We start from the raw sequence: 18,749 nt of genomic DNA, 5'->3' as shown, positions 1-18,749 counted from the left end.
TTGGTACCAGTACCAACCTGTTTTGGTTACTGTCATTTTATAGTACAGTTTGAAATTGGATAATGAGATGCCCCTGGCTTTGTTCTTTTTACTTAGGATTGCTTTGTCTATTTTGGACTCTTTTTCTGTTCCACATGAATTTTAAAACAATTATTTCTAGTTTTGTTTTAAAATGACATTGGCAGTTTGATAGGAATAGCATTGAATCTGTAGATTGCCCTTGGCCATATGGCCATTTTAACAATATTGATTCTTCCAACCATGAACATGGAATATTTTTCCATTTGTTTGTGTCATCTATGATTTCTTTCAGCAGTGTTTTGTAGTTCTCCTTGTAGACATCTTTCACATTCTTAGTTATATGTATTCCTAGTTATATTGTTTTTTGTGTGGCTATTGCAAATTAAATTGGGTTTTTTTTATTTGAATCTCAGCTTGAATGATATTGGTGTATAGAAATGCTATTGATTTTTGTTCATTGATTTTGTATCCTGAAACTTCACAGAAGTCATTTATCAGTTCCAAAGGCTTTTGTCAGAGTCTTTAGGGTTTTCTAGGTATAGAATGATAACATCCACAAAGAGATAGTTTGACTTCTTTTCTTATTAGTATAGCTTTTATTTCTTTCTCTTACCTGATGGCTCTAGCTAGCACCTTGAATACTATGGTGAATAGGAGTGGTGAGAGTGGGTATACTTGTCTTGTTCCAGTTCTCAAGGGGAATGCTTCCAGTTTTTACCTGTTCAGTATGATGTTGGCTGTGAGTTTGGCATAGACGGCTCTTATTATTGTGAGGTATGTTCCTTTGATGTTTCATTTGTTGAGTTTTTTTCTTGAAGGAGTGTTGAATTTTATTGAAAGCATGTCTGTTGAGGGGCTGATGTGGTTTTGGTTTTAATCCTCTTCATGTGGTGAATAACATTTATTCATTTGTGTATTTGAAACCAGCCTTGCAACTCAGGTATAAAGCCTACTTGATTTTAGTGAATTAACTTTTTGCTGAGTTGCTGGATTAAGTTTGCTGGTATTTTATTGAGGATTTTTGCATTATGTTCATCAGAGATATTGTCCTGTAGTTCTCTTTTTTGTTGTATCTTTGCCAGATTTTCATAGTAGAATGATGCCGACTTTGTAGAATGAGTTAGCAAGGGGTCGCTTTTCCTCAATTTTTAAAAGTAGTTTCAGTAGGATTGGTCCAAGCTCTTCTTTCTATATCTGGTTAAATTCAGCTAGGAGTCTATCTGGTCCAGGGTTTTTTGTTTATTCGTGTCTTTGGTAGATTTTATATTATTGATTCAATTTTGGAAGTCATTATTGGCCAGTTCAGGGTTTCAATTTCTTCCTAATACAATATTGGAAGATCATGTTTCCAGGAATTATTAATTTCCTCTAGATTTTCTAGTTTGTGTGCATAAAGGTGTTCATAATACCCTCGGAGGATCATCTGTATTTCTGTGGGCTCCATTGTAATGTAATCTTTGTCATTACTGATTGTGTAAATTTGGATATCTCTTTTTTAGCTGCCAATCTAGCATTCTATTGATCTTGTTCATCCTTCCAAATAATCAATCTTTAGTTTCCATGTTTCTTTGTATGGATTTTTGAGTCTCAATTTCATTCAGTTGCACTCTGATTTTATTTATTTATTTTCTTCTGCTAGTTTTGGGGTTAGTTTTTTTTTTGTTTTTTTTGTTTGTTTGTTTGTTTTTTCTGTCTCCTATAGTCCTATAGGTGTGATGTTAGATCATTACTTTGAGAATTTTCTAACTTTTTGAGGTAGGTAGCCAGCACTATAAACATTACTCTTAACACTGCTTTTGCTGCATCATAGAGATTATGGTTATTGTGTTTCTGTTTTCATTTATTTCAAAGTTTTTTTTTTTTTTTATTTCTGCCTTAATTTTATTGTTTACCCAAAAGTCATTCAGGAGCAAGTTGTTTAAATTCCATGTAATTGTATGGTTTTGAGAGATCTATCCGTTGTGGTCTAACAGCATGATTAGTACAATTTTGATTTTTTTTAATTTATTGAGATTTTCTTTATGATTGCACACATGGTTAATCTTGAATTATGTTCAGCGTGCAGATGAGAAGAATGTATATTCTGTAGTTAATGGGTGGGGTGTTCTGTAGATGTCTATTAGCTCCAGTTGATCAAGTGTCAAATTTAAGTTCAGAGTTTCATTGTTAGTTTTCTGCCTTAATGATGTGTCCAATGCTGTCAGCGGGGTATTGCAGTCCACCACTATTATTGTGTAGCTGTCTAAGTCTTTTTGTAGTTCTGTAAGTACTTGTTTTATGATTCTGGATGCTCCAATATTGGGTAAGTACATTTTTAGAAGAGCTAAGTCTTTTTTTAATTGAATGCTTTATCATTTTTAATGCCTTTCTTTGCCATTTTTTACTATTCTTGGCATACAGTCTGTGTTTGTTACCTAATGTAAGAATAGTGACCTCTGCCCTTTTTGTTTTCCATTTTCATAGTAGATCTTTCTCCATCTCCTTACTTCGAGCCTGTGGATTTTGTTACATTTGATATGGGTCTTTTGAAGATAGCAGACAGATGTATCTTGTTCCTTTTTATCCACCTTGCCACTTCGTTCCATTTAAGTGGGGTGTTTAGATAATTTGCATTCAATATTAATATTGATATATGAGGTTTTGATTCTATTATGAAATCATTGGCTGGTTGCTCTGTAGTTTCTATTGCATGGTTACTTTATACAATCTTTGGGCCATGTACTTAAGTGTGTTTTTGTGGTATTAGATATTATTCTTTTAATTCCATGTTAGAACTCCCTTAAGCATCACTTATATGGCTAGTCTAGTGGTAACCAATTCTGTTAGAGCTTGCTTGTCTGGAAGATTTTCTTTTTCCTTTGCTTAGGAAGCTTAGATTGGCAGGATACAAAGTTTGTGAAATTTCTTCTATTTAAGAATGCTTAAAATAGTCCCCCAGTTTCTTTTGGCTTGTAAGCTTTCTGTTAAGAAGTCCATTGTTAGCTTGATGGGGTTTCCCTTTGTACATGATCTGACATTTTTCTCTAGCTGCCTTTGAAATATTTTTCTTTCTTTTTTCTTTTTGTAGTCATTTTCTGGTGACCATATGCCTTGGTGATGTTTATTTTGTATAGTATCTTGCAGGTGTTCTCTGGATTTCTTGTATCTAGATATCTACCTCTCCAGCATGATTAGGGACATTTTCTTGAATTATTCAGTCAAATATGGTTTCCAGGTTGTTTTCTTTTTCTCCTTCTTTTTCAGAAATACCCATAAATCATAGGTTTGTTCACTTTACATAATCCCATATTTCCCTAAGACCTTGTTCATTTTTAAAAAATCTTTTTTCTTGATTCTGATTTTTGTCTAATTGGGTTAGTTTGAAAAATCAGTTCATGCTTTGAAATTCTGTATTCTACTTGGTCCATTCTGTTGATAAAGCTTTCAATTGTTTTTTGAAAATCCTTAAGTGTGCTTTTCAATTTCAGACAGTATGATTGCTTTGTTTTGTTTTATTACAATGTTCATCTCTGCCTTCATTTCCTGCATTGCCTTAGAAGTCTCTTTGTGTTTATTTTCAACTTTGCCATAGATCTCATTGAGCTTCCTTGCAATCCATGTCTTGAATTCTTTCTGTTATTTCTGGGTTTCCATTTTGGTTAGGGAACAAAGGTGGAGAGCTAATGCATTTTTTTTGTCACTACATTTAAATGTTTCATTCTTGTGCTGGTGCTTTCTTATCTGGTGACACTGGCGCTTGTAATTTTTGCAATTATGTTCATGCAATATTATTTCTTTTTCTGTCTTTCCTTATAATATTATTTTTTTCTTTCCTTTTCCCTCTCCTTTCCCCTACTAAGTGGTGCAACTGTAGAGAATGTTGGGTAAAGTCTTCTGGTCTTTCTATAGAAGTATGTGTGTCTTTTGGCAGGTTTTTACATTGGGCTGTGCAGTCTGACCTGCAAGCCACTAAATAGAACTTATAAGTAGGAGCTGGCTGGTGCCAGTGTGGCTAGGTATATACTTGATCCTTGTTCACTGGGAGAAGCTCTGTTGCCTCAAGCAATAGAATGATTCATGGAATGCACACAGGTCCGAGCTCCTTGCTCAGTCCCAGGGGCACTGGGGTCACAGTGGACAGGGTTGGATCTGGTAGGCCCAGCTAGAGGTCCTCCAGTGGCAGGCACAGGCACCAATGCTAAGGGAGAATCCAGTAGAGGGCCACCAAGTACCCAGAAGTGTGCCTAGGTGTAGAGCTGGGAAACCTCCTGCTTCAAGTTTTCTGTGTAGGGATGGGGAGTGGCCTAAATTCCTAATCCAGGAGAATGGGTCCTACGGATGCCTGGAGATCTGCCTGTACCTGGAGCAGAGAAGGCAATGCTGTACCAAGATCTCTGCACGGGGAAAGTTAGGTGACCCAGGCTGCTAAACCAGGTAAGCAGGTGCTCTGAATGCCTGGAGGTATGTCTGGACATGTAGTAAATAGTGACCCCTTGCAACAGGGTCTCCATACAGGAGGGGAAGGCTGTTCATGCTGCTGATCCAAGAGAGCTGGGGCTCTGAATGCCTAGAAACCTGCCTTAGTGTGAACTGGAGAGAGTCCCACTATACAAGGATTTATGTCCAGGAAAGGTGGGGCAACTCAGGCTGTTGACCATACAAACAGATGCTCCAAGTGCCTGGAGAGCTGTCTGGTTGTGGAGTGGAGTAGGCCCTGCTGCACCAAGATCTCTGCACAGGAGAGATAGGGCTACTCAAGCTGCTCAGCCAGGTGAACAGGTAATCTGAATGCCTGAAGATCTGCTTGGGTATGGAGTGGAGAGTGTCCCACTGCACCATGATCTCAGGGAGCAGATTAGAACATCCAGCAATGGCACAAACAATCTAGTTATGAGTCAACAAGCTGCTGGCTGCAACTGCCCAGGAGAAACTGCAGCTATAGCTTCTCACTTCCTGCCCCAAGCTTGCAGCAGAGGCGAGCACAATTCCAGCATCTACTGCTGAGGCACTTTCCACTGTTCTGGCTTTGGAGGACCCTACCCCATTCCAGAGCAGGCACTTCAATGTCTGCCCTGAGCTTAAAATGCTTTCATGGCCACACTGCCAGGTTACCAAAGAATAGCTGACTTTGTATGTACCTGGATTAAAAACTGGTATCCTGCTCCCAGTTTGAGTCTGGGAAAATGCCTGCAGCTTTTCCCAGGGTCTTTCCCTCACAGTGTCTCTAAGCCTCTCTCCATGTTAGTTCCAGAGCTTAGGGAAAACAAAGTGCTCTCCCTTGTCCTGGGTTGCCTGGTTCCACAGTGCAAAGGTGAGTCATAGATGGAGTCTTTCTGCCTCTCTCATGCACTGGGACTTCACTCACTTTTATCAGCTACCATCACTGGGCCTGTTTGCCGGTATTCTTCTCCCCAGAATCTGGGATGTTGTTTCATCATCCAGTAGATTCTCATTTCCTTCTTGAATTAAAGCCTACAGAGTGGATCTTTATTTACTATCTTCCTATTTCCAGGTGACTGAGGCATATTAAGAACCTCTAATCCACTATCTTGGTCCTTTCCCAGTTTATAATCTTATAGTTTGTTTTTGTGAAATTCTATGTCTCTGTGTTGTAGCATTTCTAGAAATGCCAGTTCCCCTCTCCAAGTGAATTATAAGTGAAATCCAGAGGGCATATGGGATATTCTTCAAACAGTATTGAGTTTGTATGTCAACTGCAACATAAAGTCAGAATCTAGTTTAAAATGTCAGGGCAAAGTAACATAAACCGAAGGTACAGGATTGTGGTCTAGACATAGGGTTTAGGGATTACAACACGAAAAATGCAGAAAAAATTTATAAGAAAAATAATCCATGTACAAACACTGGAAGAGTCTATTAACTCAGGCAAAACAGATTGAGTTTTTCTTTCATGAAGCTGTTCTCTATAGCTGGGTAAGCATAGTCATATTTCATAGCATCTAAAGTTACTGCCCAATATCTTCTGTGAAGAAGCTCTGCAAATTTTTGAAATCTCAGTGCTTAGTGGAGTATTCTACACATAGTGCACACCTAATGAGCATGCAATAAAGTTGGTGATAAAAACATAGGAGATTTACTACCCCCACCTTATTAAAATGCATGTGAGATTTTTAGCAGGTGAATACTATCAGGAGTGTGTTTCTTTAGCAGATAAACGACTTTTCTTGCATTTTTTCTCTCCTGTTGATGTGTAGACTACTGAATGCCAACTAAGCAAACAGAGAAAAAAAATTTTATGTCACTTTTCTTGTAAAAAGTTATAACATACAAACGAAACTAGATGTCAAAGAGAAAAGAGGATTCTGTTTTGAATTCTCCCCAACAGTGATGACAACCTTTTAACACTATGCTTATTCAGTTTTTAATACTCATCATCTCATTTCCTCCGAAGAACACTCAGTAACTCTAACTTGACATGCATCTTCTTATCTTCACACAAATATTAAAGGTAACCCTGAAATTTCTTTATTGTCTCAAAAGCCTAAAGGACTTTTTGGCAGCTGGGTGTGTTATAACTTACAAATGACCAGCTTTGTCCTGTCCACACTTTAAAAATATCCAAACTACTCTTCTACCTCATTAAAATTAAATTCTGTATGAATAAACAATTGATAATTATGGTTTTAATATTCTGGTTACATTTGTCACATATATCATAATATCTAGCAAAAGTAAGTTTAGTTTTATCTAAAGGACAGCAACTGACTTCAGGGTTTATTTTAATGTTAGATCTCTCTACATTCAAAGTTTTGCAATCTCACTCAAGATAAAAATAAATTGAGCTAACTTGGGGGGCAGAGGGAGCTTTTCCAGCAACTACTCTTATTTATTCCTATTGTTTCTGCATGGTAATTATTAATCCCTCTTTCATTCCAAAAAGTGTTTGGATAATTAATATTCATCTTAATCATACAAGTGCTTCAAAATGTTGACATTTCTGTAAATATTTTTAAAATGATCTGCTGAAGTTGTTTTCAAAGTTACTCATCCAACTTGGCTTATCAGGATATTTTTTCATAATTAAATCTCATTTTAGATCAAAATAATATTATAAAATTTATCACCCATTTAAAAATAAAGTAGCCTCAATCATTTTCAGTTGATTCTAATAACCAAGTACACTTTCAGAAAAACAAATATTTATTACTGAGAATTTCAAAACATGTAGCAACTAAGCACAAAAGGAACTACAGCAGTAGCCGAAATAGTGATAGTAGTAACAGTCATAGCCACAGTTAAATAAGTACCATATATTATTTAGTATTTTCCAGTTATTGTGTGAATATCATATTTATATATAGATAATCACATAGATAGATAGATAGATAGATAGATAGATAGATAGATAGATAGTAGATAATCTTCATATCAATCCTGAAAATAGTGATATAATTGAAACTGGAACTTGGGGCTTCATTTTTCAGGTAACTTGACCAGGTCTCACTACTAGCAAATTGCAAAGCAGAGACTCAAGGCCTCCATTTGAATTCATTCCAAAACTAGTGGTCCTTAACACTGAGCTATACTTCTTTAGTCTCTTATTCCAAGAAGATTATCAAATGTATGGATAAACGTGGTAATTTCTGGGAATACTGGTGATACAGTATGGCTGGAATATAAGATAATGAAAGGCTGTGTGCTATAGAAAAGAGGTTTGTTTGTGTCCCTCCAAATTTCATATGTTGAAATATAGTCCTCAATGTGGTGGTATTTGCATATGGGACTCTGGGAGGTGATTTGGTCATGAGGATGGAGACCTCATAAATGAGATTTGGGACCTTATAAAAGAGACCCTAGAGAACTCCCTTGCCCCTTCCTCCATGTGAAGTTATAATGAGAAGATGGCCTTCTATGAAAAAGGAAGTGGCCGGGCGCGGTGGCTCACGCCTGTAATCCCAGCACTATGGGAGGCCGAGATGGGCGGATCACAAGGTCAGGAGATTGAGACCATCCTGGCTAACACGTTGAAACCCCGTCTCTACTAAAAAAAAAAATACAAAAAAAAAAAAAAAAAAGAAAAAGAAAAAGGAAGTGAGCCCCCACTAGACACTCAGTATGTTGGAGACTTGATCTTGGACTTCTCAGTCTAGCACTGTGAGAAATAATTTTCTGTTGTGTATAAGCTAGCTAGTCTACGGTAATTTTATGGCAGCCTAAAGAGACTAAGAAAAGGAAGTATAAGAAACGTAACATGGAGCTTCCTTATGAAAGATCTCATGAGTCAAGTTCAGAAATTGTTATACTATCCTATATATAATAAGGATTTAATGGAGCTTTTCAAACAGAATAGTGAAAAGGTCTAATTATTTTCAGAAACACAAGTTTGGGGGAAGAAAAGAGGTAAAATTAGAGAGATACTAAATATAGTAAGCCTAGTTAGGAGGCTAGTTCTAGAAAAAAGGTAACAAGATCGTGAATAAAACCACTGATAGAACAAGATGAAAGAAACTTATATAAGAGATTTTTAGGAGACAGACAAGGCTTTAGGACTTACTGGCTGAAGTAAATGGAGAGGAATAAGAAAGGAAGGGTGATTCAGGTATGGCTTGGGTTCCTGAGCAAAAGGTGGTATTACTGACCAAGAGAATGTAGATCAGTTGCAGGTCAGATCCTTTTGGTGGAAAGATGGTTTCAAAGAGTTGAGTTTAATAATTGTTAAGTTTGTAGCTTTTAGTTTCTGTATCAGATTGACAAGGCAAGATTTTAGGGGAAGTCTGGAAATGCTGTAATAGAAAAGATCATGAATTAAAATAGTTTGAAAACTTGAGTACAACAAGTAACTAAGGCTTAAACAAGAATGTGAAAATCAGGCTGTGAAATTTAATACCAGCCTTCACCTATCTGAACTATTATTTTGCGTCAGAGACTTTATAATGATTCTTTGCTGTTCCACTTAGAAGTAGGAAAATGATCTAACTTTTTTCTATTTTACCTGATGTAAAATATAGAGGATGCTACTCAACATCCAGCAGCGTTAGTGCATTGACCCTTTTGAGCCATAAATAGTATGCTTTATGTTGACTGCTGAGTATTACTGTGATATCTGTTTTATCAGCTTTTAAAGTTTTAACATTTCAAACAATAATAATAACCTTATGACTCTTCCATGGCTATCCTTATGTTTTTACATTTGTGTGTTATGGTATAGCTTCCCCAGAGTAGTAATATTTAGAATAGGAACAAACATAAAGCAACTGAGGCTGATTTGTTTTTTCTAATCATTTTATCTTTTTAAAAAGGTGTGGTTGGGAGGGAAAGTAAAGACTTCTCATGTATTAGCATCAGATGGATTTGATACCAAGCATTGTACTCTTTTTCACCTCAGTGTTGCTGATATTCTCTACATATTCAATTACTGGCAATAGGCAATAGTAGATGCTGGGAAACTGTAATTCCAGGTGTGTGTTTTATGGTTGTATTGTAGTAAGTATATGGCTTAGCTGAGCTAATCTCTCAGATTTAAGTTTATGTTTGCTTAAAATGCTGACATTTCAAATAACCATGTAAAATTTGGAACTTATAGCTTATAAGAATTTAATCATAGGTGCAAAGGATAGAGGCAACTAGGTCTCTTGTCAGATATCTATTAGTTTATGGATCCTCCCAAATACAGAAACAAATGACAGCTGTCATTTAAAGGTAATCTAAAATAGAACACTTAGTAAGAGTTCTGTTCCATATATTAAGAAAGTATGTACAAAAAAAAAAATGAAAACAGGAATATATAGAGGCCTTAAATGATAAACTCATAGCATTGTGGTCCACTCTGGTTGTCTTTTTGTAATTATTTCTGATCATATTATCCAACAATAGATTCAGATGCGTAGACAGAATTGATCTGATAACAATATTATCTTTAAGGCATTTGCAATACAAAGAAAATGAGCTATTTACTTTAAAGCTATGTTTCTGTCACTGCATCAACACAGTGTGGTACAATAAAAATAAAACCTGTTGAGAATTCAGTTACTGCAATACATCTGATTCATATTCTTGATTTTCAGTTTTGTTAACTATTATGATAGATTTTAAAATAGAAGATTCTTAAAAATCATACAAGTGAGTCATGCATGAACTAACCCAGTGGAAATGAAGCTTTTGGTATAAGTTGTGTTCCGTTGTTGATATTGGATCTGAAATAAAACATAATTACATTTTTCCAAATGATTTTCTCTCACATTTGGAATTCATCTGTGGAAACAAAGATTTCTATGCAGCCATAGAAGACCTTGAGAAAAACATCGAGAAACTACAAAAGACTAAATTGACTACATTTTAACAACCTACACCCAGCAAAAGCCTAGGGAAGCCTGAAACTCTACTCTGACGGAATGGAGATAGCACTCAGATCATCAAGTTTGTGAATAATTGATGGATTGGTGTAGAAATAATTAAAGTCTCTTCCTAACCTGAGGTGAGTGGGAAGAAAAATCTCCATTATAGCATTTTCTATCTTCTTCTATCAGGGTCATGACATTATTAGAATTTCCATATACTGAAACAGATAGATAATGAGTTCTATTTGTTCTAAAGCTGAATCTGTTTTAACAAGGTTTACTTTTAGACTGTATTTTTGTTTGACACTTATTCAATATATGTATACTTCTTATGAAATATTTCAGGCCGGGCGCGGTGGCTCACGCCTGTAATCCCAGCACTTTGGGAGGCCGAGGCGGGCGGATCACAAGGTCAGGAGATCGAGACCACGGTGAAACCCCGTCTCTACTAAAAATACAAAAAATTAGCCAGGCGCGGTTGTGGGCGCCTGTAGTCCCAACTACTCGGGAGGCTGAGGCAGGAGAATGGCGTGAACCCGGGAGGCGGAGCTTGCAGTGAGCCCAGATCGCGCCACTGCACTCCAGCCTGGGCAACAGAGCGAGACTCCGTCTCAAAAAAAAAAAAAAAGAAATATTTCAGTAACTTTGATCACATGAGAGTATTATCTCAATACAATTTATTTTGTTCATTTGGATACCATGTATTGTCTATTCTGTGTGAGGCATGTTAGATATAAGGAAATACAAAGTAAATTCCTGCTCTCTATGATTTAACTGTTAAGAAGGGAAAATTGTGCAAATCCTCAATTGTGCAAATCAATCATAATTGAATAATAGAAATACATAGGGATACATGAAATTTTTAGTTATTCTGGGAAAGGGAATAAATAACTGCCTAAGAATAGAGAAAAGCTCAGTGAGTAGTTGACATTTGCGATGAGTTTTTGAAGGTTAAATAGGAGTTTTCAGAAGAAGAAGTCTTCTTCTGAAAGGGTGTCCCAAACTGACTATATGGAAGCAATAGAGATATAAAGGAATATGGCCCATTTATTATTTAGGGTAAATGCTGAGTGCTGTTACAAGAAGGTTTAGAAATGTGGCCAGGCACAGTGGCTCATGCCTGTAATTCTAACACTTTGGGAGGCTGAGGCAGGAGAATTGCTAGAGCTCAGGAGTTCAAGACCAGCTTGGGCAACAAAGGGAAACCCCATCTCCACAAAATTAGCCAAGCACGGTGGTACATGCCTGTAGTTCCAGCTACTTGGGAGGCTCAGGTGGAAGGATGGCTTGAGCCTGGGAGGCAGAGGTTGCAGTGAGCCAAGATCATGCCACTTCACTCCAGCTCGGGTGGCAGAGCCAGACCCTGTCTCCGAAAATAAATAAATCAATCAATTAAAATGAATTTAAAAATTTAAAATTTAAAAATTTAAAAAATAGATATGCATATAAGTAAAAACAGAAATTCACTTCTCACATAAAATGGTGGCTTTTTTCCACTCAATGATTTGGAATTAGGCTCCTTTTTTCGTGGGTTTTTCTGTGTCTCATGGTATGGTTGCTTTCCACATCTGCCCGACAGAAGGGGCAAGATATCTTTAAAGGGTCATATCTACTAGCCCAGAAATGGCACGCTAAACACCTATTTATATTCCACCAGCCAGAACTCAGTCATATGGCCACGATTACTCACACAGAGTAGACAATACGTGGTTTACAAATGAACATAGTAAGTTGTACTGAGATACAGTCTCTTGTGACCAAAGTTACTGAAATGTTTTTGTAGGAATCAAATATATATTGAATAAGTGTCAAACAAAAAAATGCAGTCTAAAAGTAAACTTCTAGGGGAGGCTGCGAACTATAATGTAGCTTAACTACTGTGAAAAAAAAAAAAAAACCTCTTGGTGATTTTTCGCAGTAATCTTTCCTTCTTGCTTATGTCACTACAGTGAAAGTTGTCAAAGAGGCTTTGTTGTTTGCAGTCATTTAAGGATCAGCTTCTTGTTTCCATATGATGCTTCAACAATATCCTAGGACCTCAAAGCTTCTGCATGATCCTCTACAGTGGCCAGAAGACAAAGAGAGAGAGAATTATTTGAGGGACCAGGCCTGAAAGTTGTAGACAACCCCTCCAATCACATCCTGTGAGCAGAACTTAGTCATATGACTCCATTAGCCTCTGTTTTCCCCAGCTCCAGCTCCAAGATGGGGAAATCCTTCACCAACTTCATGTGCAAGAAGGACTTTCATCCCACCTCCAAATCTAATATCAAAAAATATAGATGACAGAATAGAAAATATCATATGGTAAGAAGAAACAAGAAGAATTAATGCAACAATATCTTAAGAACAAGAATCATATGATAATAGCTTGGTTATGGGATATGAATGTGTAAAGAATGGCCTTAATTTCATGTATGAAGCCCCACCAGGAGTTAAAAAAGTAAAGTAGACAAAGAGAAAGAAGAAACAGAGGAGAGACTGAATACAAATTTGAATGGCAGAAAGGAGCCCCACAAGAAAAATATGCCAAAGATGACATGCACATCAGAGATCAACCCTTTGGTATTCAGTTTTGAAATGTGAGGGGCATTAAATGTTACAAATGGGGTCATGTCAACACAGATCAAGAATATCCTTAGTTGGGTCTTTCTGGAATCAATGCAAGTTCAGTTCCCAGTGATGGCTCAGGTCATCAATGCACACCTCGGAGCCAATGGAGGAAATGAGAAACAGTGGATTTGCCCTGAAATGAAATGTGCTGTGGAGAAACCTGACCACAAATGATCCATCACAGGAGTTTGCTGTAAGTCGGGCTGAAGAAGATCCAGAAGTTGAATTTTTAAAGTTATTAACAACCAAACAAAAACAGAAACTTCTCAGGAAATGAGATAAACTGGAGAAGAACAAAGAAAAAGAAAAGAGATAGAAAAAAGAAAAAGTTTCAGAAGAGCAGAAGTACACACAAAAAACATAAAAACAAGTCCTCTTCTTCTTCCTCATCCTCCTCTTCCTCCTACTCCTCCTCTTCTCCTACTGAAACTTCAGAAAGCAGTAGAGTGAGAGTGACACTAAAGAAAAAAATATATTGAAAAGAAGAAAGAAAGAAAAACAAGAGCTCAGGGCATAACAACAGTGATTCTGAAGAGCAGGACAAGCCTGAAAAGAGAAAACTTTGTGAAGAACTTTCTAGCAGTTACCTTAACCAGGAAAAAAGCCAAGGAAAGGCCTGAGTTCTTAAAACACGAGAGTTCTAGGGAGAATAGCAAACGAAGCCATTCTGATTCTGACAGAAAGTCCAGAAGCCATAATCATAGCCCAGAGAAGAGAAGCTCTGAAAGAAAGGAGGGGAGCAGCAGAAACCATGGCAGAGAAGAGAGGAGCGGGGGAAGCCAAGGCAGAAGTTCTGTAGCTATAAGCAAAGAGAGATAAGAAAACAGCCACAATCAAGTCCCAGTGAAGAGTGTAGTAGAAGAAATGACACCAGAAGCCATGGCACAGATGTATACAGAGAAGAAAAAATGTACAGAGTACCCAGGAGATATGCATACTAAAGTGACACAAAGAGAATGAAGCAGAATGAGAGGCTAAAGAGAGACTCTACATGATGATTATCTGGGGATAAAAATATCTCCACTTTTTAATGAATACTTTTATCATGGGGTAAATGATGTACTATTGTGTTTCTAATTAATAAAGCTCTATTTTTCTTTAAAAAAGAAAAGAAGCTGGAAAGTAATGTCTAGTTGTTTGCAAATTAAAAGAGATATTTGTGTACAAGCCAGTCTTTGACTTTTATTTTCCACACATGGAACACCCTTACCACTTCCATAAAAGAGACAGCCAATGTCTCATCCAGTCTCTGCCTCTAGCTCAGAGTCTAGAACCTTTAGGAGATATGCAGTCCTCAAGCACAAATGCCATGTCTGGTAGTGCTACATGAACTATAAGTTGTGTTTATTTGATCCGCTTTTTCACCAAAAAGTATATGTATGTTATATATATACACAGAGTAGATCAGAGCAGAATAACAACAATAACCATGCCCATTTGAAGAATGGCAGAATGGAAGTAGTCATTTGGCTGTAGTGACTATGAAATCCTGTTGGGCCAGCTTGGTGAATGAAGGTTATTGTCCTGACACTTGGTAGAGTTTCCAAATTAGACACTGACTCTGTTTTCTGGCAGTAACCCTTCATTTCCCATCATTCTCCACTGGGGATGTTGCCATCCTTTGGGAATGCTCAGCCTTTACAGTTCATTTACTTCTGGAGAAAGCTTGATGAACTGAAATGTGTTTAATAGCTTGAACATTCAAAGGTTTTTTTTTTTTTCTTTGACATTGTCTCATTGGCAACAGAAGTCCCTCAAAACTTTAGTGGGTTTCTGATTTACTTGCTTCAAGTCACTTTCATATGACACTTTAAGTAACCACACTTTAAGTATTTTCCTAGACCTAGTTTTATTTCTGCTTGCTCATCCTCAAACCTCTTCTTTCAACTTGATAGGGTATCATGACGACAGCCGGATAGACCTGCATGGAAACGTACCTTTAATTTGACTTTCTAAAATATGGCTGAGTAAATCACTTCAACTGAAAAGTCTCACTGAGTATTCACTGTTCAAAGTCATTTTCTCAGTCTCATCTTTTATGTCTCTTATTTTGGAGTTCAGAATCAATTGGCTTTCCCACCTTAGAAAAGCCTCTAAATTCCTCCTGTTCCTTTTTTGCTGCAAATAAACCACTTATTTCTTGTGATTTCTTTCTTGCAATGCCTTTCCAAACTCATCCAATAGCAACCTATACTCATGAGTAATGTTCTGTTTTTCAACCTCTTTTCATAGTTATTTGTGTATGCTTGTGGTCTGCCTTTCCAGTTATCATATTTTGTTTTTACCAAATATTTTGCCATAGTAAAGAATGGATCTCAACTGCCAGTCTTTTATATCTGCTTCTTTGCAGCTCTTTGCCCAACCACTCAGCCAATGACACATTCTTTAGGTTTTATTGCAGCAGCAACACCTCTCGATATCTCTGTTAATCTGGCAGGCTAAAAGTTATTAGAATTAACAATAAAATCTCAATGGATTATCACACACATACAAGACATCATTCTTGTTTACATCACAGTACAGTGGAAATTGAGGGTGGGGAGCTGCTTCCTATAATAATTTAGGGATCCAAATGCCTGTGATATCATGGCTCTATCATCTCTCAGAGGCTCAGAATCCTCCATTGTATTGTTCACATCTGGCCTGCAGGTATTGTATTGTTCACATCTGGCTGCCAGGAAAGAAAAGGAGTGTGGAGAAGTAAGTCAAGCTTTAATGACTAGGCATGGAAATGGCACATATCACATCTGTGTATGTTCTGCTACCCAGCACTCAGAAACATAGCCCCACTTAATACAGAGGATTAGATCATACAGTGTAAATGGGTATATGGAGAAAGATTACACAGATATTGTTTACAGTTGACAAGTTTCTGCCACAACAAAAAAGAAAATGGATTTGTGGTGAGCAACTGGCAATGTCTGCATTAGCTCATTTCCAGGATGCTGTACTACTTAGAAATTGAGCCCTGTGGGTTTTGCACCAATGGAGTTACTACTATAATTCAGATCCATCAGCTGTGCCCAAGGGTGGAAGGAGATTAAAAAAAAAAAAAGTCAAGCCATTGAAAGCCTTTTATGCCATGGTAGAGAATTTGCTTTCCATTCTATAGTAACAGAATGTTTTTGAGATCTCTTTTGTTCACAATAGAATGACGCAATCAAATTTTCATTATTAAGCTACAGCTCATATCCTTCGCCCATTTTTTGATGAAGTTGTTTGATTTTTTCTTGTAAATTTGTTTAAATTCTTTGTAGATTCTGGATATTAGCCCTTTGTCAGATGGGTAGATTGCAAAAATTTTCTCCCCTTCTGTAGGTTGCCTGCTCACTCTGATGGTAGTTTCTTTTGCAGTGCCGAAGCTCTTTAGTTTATTTAAATCCTATTTGTCAATTTTGGCTTTTATTGCCATTACATTTGGTGTTAGACATGAAGTCCTTGCCCATGCCTATGTCCTGAATGGTATTGCCTAGGTTTTCTTCTAGGGTTTTATGGTTTTAGGTCAGACATTTAAGTCTTTAATCCATCTTGAATTAATTTTTGTATAAGGTGTAAGGAAGGGATCCAGTTTCAGCTTTCTACTTATGTCTAGCCAGTTTTCCCAGCACCATTTATTAAATAGGGAATCCTTTCCCCATTTCCTGTTTTTGTCAGGTTTGTCAAAGATCAGATGGCTGTAGATGTGTGGTATTATTTCTGAGGGCACTGTTCTGTTCCATTGGTCTATATCTCTGTTTTGGTAGCAGTACCATGCTGTTTTGGATACTGTAGCCTTGTAGCATAGTTTGAAGTCAGGTAGTGGGAAAGATATGAACAGACACTTCTCAAAAGAAGACATTTATGCAGCCAACAAACACATGAAAAAATGCTCATCATCACTGGCCATCAGAGAACTACAAATCAAAACCACAATGAGATACCATCTCACACCAGTTAGAATGGCAATCATTAAAAAGTCAGGAAACAACAGGTGCTGGAGAGGATGTGGAGAAACAGGAACACTTTTACACTGTTGGTGGGTGTGTAAACTAGTTCAACCACTGTGGAAGACAGTGTGGCGATTCTTCAAGGATGTAGAACTAGAAATACCATTTGACCCAGCTATCCCATTACTGAGTATATACCCAAAGGAATATAAATCATGCTGCTATGAAGACACATGCACACGTATGTTTATTGTGGCACTATTCACGATAGCAAAGACTTGGAACCAACCCAAATGTCCATCAATGATAGACTAGATTAAGAAAAAGTGGCATATATACACCATAGAATACTATGCAGCCATAAAAAAGGATGAGTTCATGTCTTTTATAGGGACATGGATGAAGCTGGAAACCATCATTCTGAGCAAGCTTTCACAAGGACAGAAAACCAAACACCACATGTTCTCACTTATAGGTGGGAATTGAACAATGAGAACACTTGGCCACAGGAAAGAGAATGTCACACACTGGGGCCTGTCATGGGGTGGGGGAAGCGGGGAGGGCTAGCGTTAGGAGATATACCTAATGTAAATGATGAGTTAATGGGTGCAGCACACCAACATGGCACATGTATACATATGTAACGAACCTGCACATTGTGCACATGTACCCTAGAACTTAGAGCATAATAATAATAATAATAATAATAATAATAATAATAATAAAACAGTTATATATGAAAAAATAAAATAAAATAAACTACAGCTCTAGAAATGTAAGAGAAAGAAGGAAACTAACATTAATTGGACATTATGTAGTGCCAAAAATTACCTAGGTTTTATTTCATTTAACTCCAGCAGCAATGTTATAACTTAGATAATTTTATTGTGTCCCATTTTGACTAGTGAGGAAAGTTCATAAAGCTTTATCTTTTATCTCACAATAAGTTTCAAAGCTGATAGGCCAACTGAGAAATATCTGACTCCAGAATCCATGTTTTTTTCAATAGATAAGCAGATTAATTAGAGGTGATACTAGAAACATAAAAGCCTTTTAAAATTGTTTCAGCATCTCATGCAAGTAAAGTAGAGAGTATGTACTAGGCCAGCAGTGTGAGGATAGAAAAAAACAGCAACCCATTTGGGACATAACTTGAAAGCATAATAGAGAAAGCCTGGGCATCTATTGAGTATGAGAGGCAATGGGGAGGGTAGAATTAAGAATGTCTCTAGTCTCTTGCTTAGGAAAAAGGAAAGTGAGGAGCAGAAGCATTATTTATCGAGCTGAAAAGAAAAAGATCTTAAAATAAGAAAGAAGTCATAGTGCAAATTTTTCTACGATGCTATGGAATTTAAGGAAGATCGTTAGCGAATTCTCCCATATCCTCAATGTCTCCAAATTGTCCCTTCACCTTCTTGCTTTAATAAAAATGCAGATGCCTTCTGTGAACCTCATTTTCCTTGAAACCCCTAAAGTAAATTCTGATTTGCCGCTCACAGTTCTTGGACCAGTAAATAAAGTAAGTGTCCTTGTTTCTCACAGTGGATTCCAGATCATTTCCCTCCCTCTTCCCTGAAAGAAAAAATAGAAAACTTTAAATTCCGTATCTTCAAAGTAGTTCACTACTAGCCCTGCTTATCACTGCCATCTACTGTTACCTGATGTATTAAGCAGCTTTTGCTGCATAATGCTGCATAACAAACAATCTCAAAACTTAACAGTTTAAAAAAACAATCATTTATGTTCCACCTACTGGTCTGTGGATTGGTTTTAGCTGGACTGAAATGAGCTAAGCTCAAGAGGGCTTAGAACCAGGTTGTAGATTAGTTTCAGATATGCTTCACGTGTCTTCACATTCCAAATCCCCGGCTGGACGAGCAGTCACCGTCCCAGCATACAGTTCTAACAACAG

At 37.1% G+C, this 18,749-nt stretch overlaps 1 pseudogene; it reads left to right on the top strand.

Annotated features, from left to right (window-relative positions):
• Positions 1-336: 336 nt before the first annotated feature.
• On the top strand, positions 337-15,804 carry LOC135970983 (uncharacterized; annotated as a pseudogene).
• The last annotated feature ends 2,945 nt before the right edge of the window (positions 15,805-18,749 follow it).

This window comes from Macaca fascicularis, chromosome 5 (genome assembly GCF_037993035.2).
Source record: "Macaca fascicularis isolate 582-1 chromosome 5, T2T-MFA8v1.1".
Taxonomy (NCBI): domain Eukaryota; kingdom Metazoa; phylum Chordata; class Mammalia; order Primates; family Cercopithecidae; genus Macaca; species Macaca fascicularis.
The sequence above is the reverse complement of the archived record's forward strand: the minus strand, read 5'-3'. Positions and strand labels throughout refer to the sequence as shown.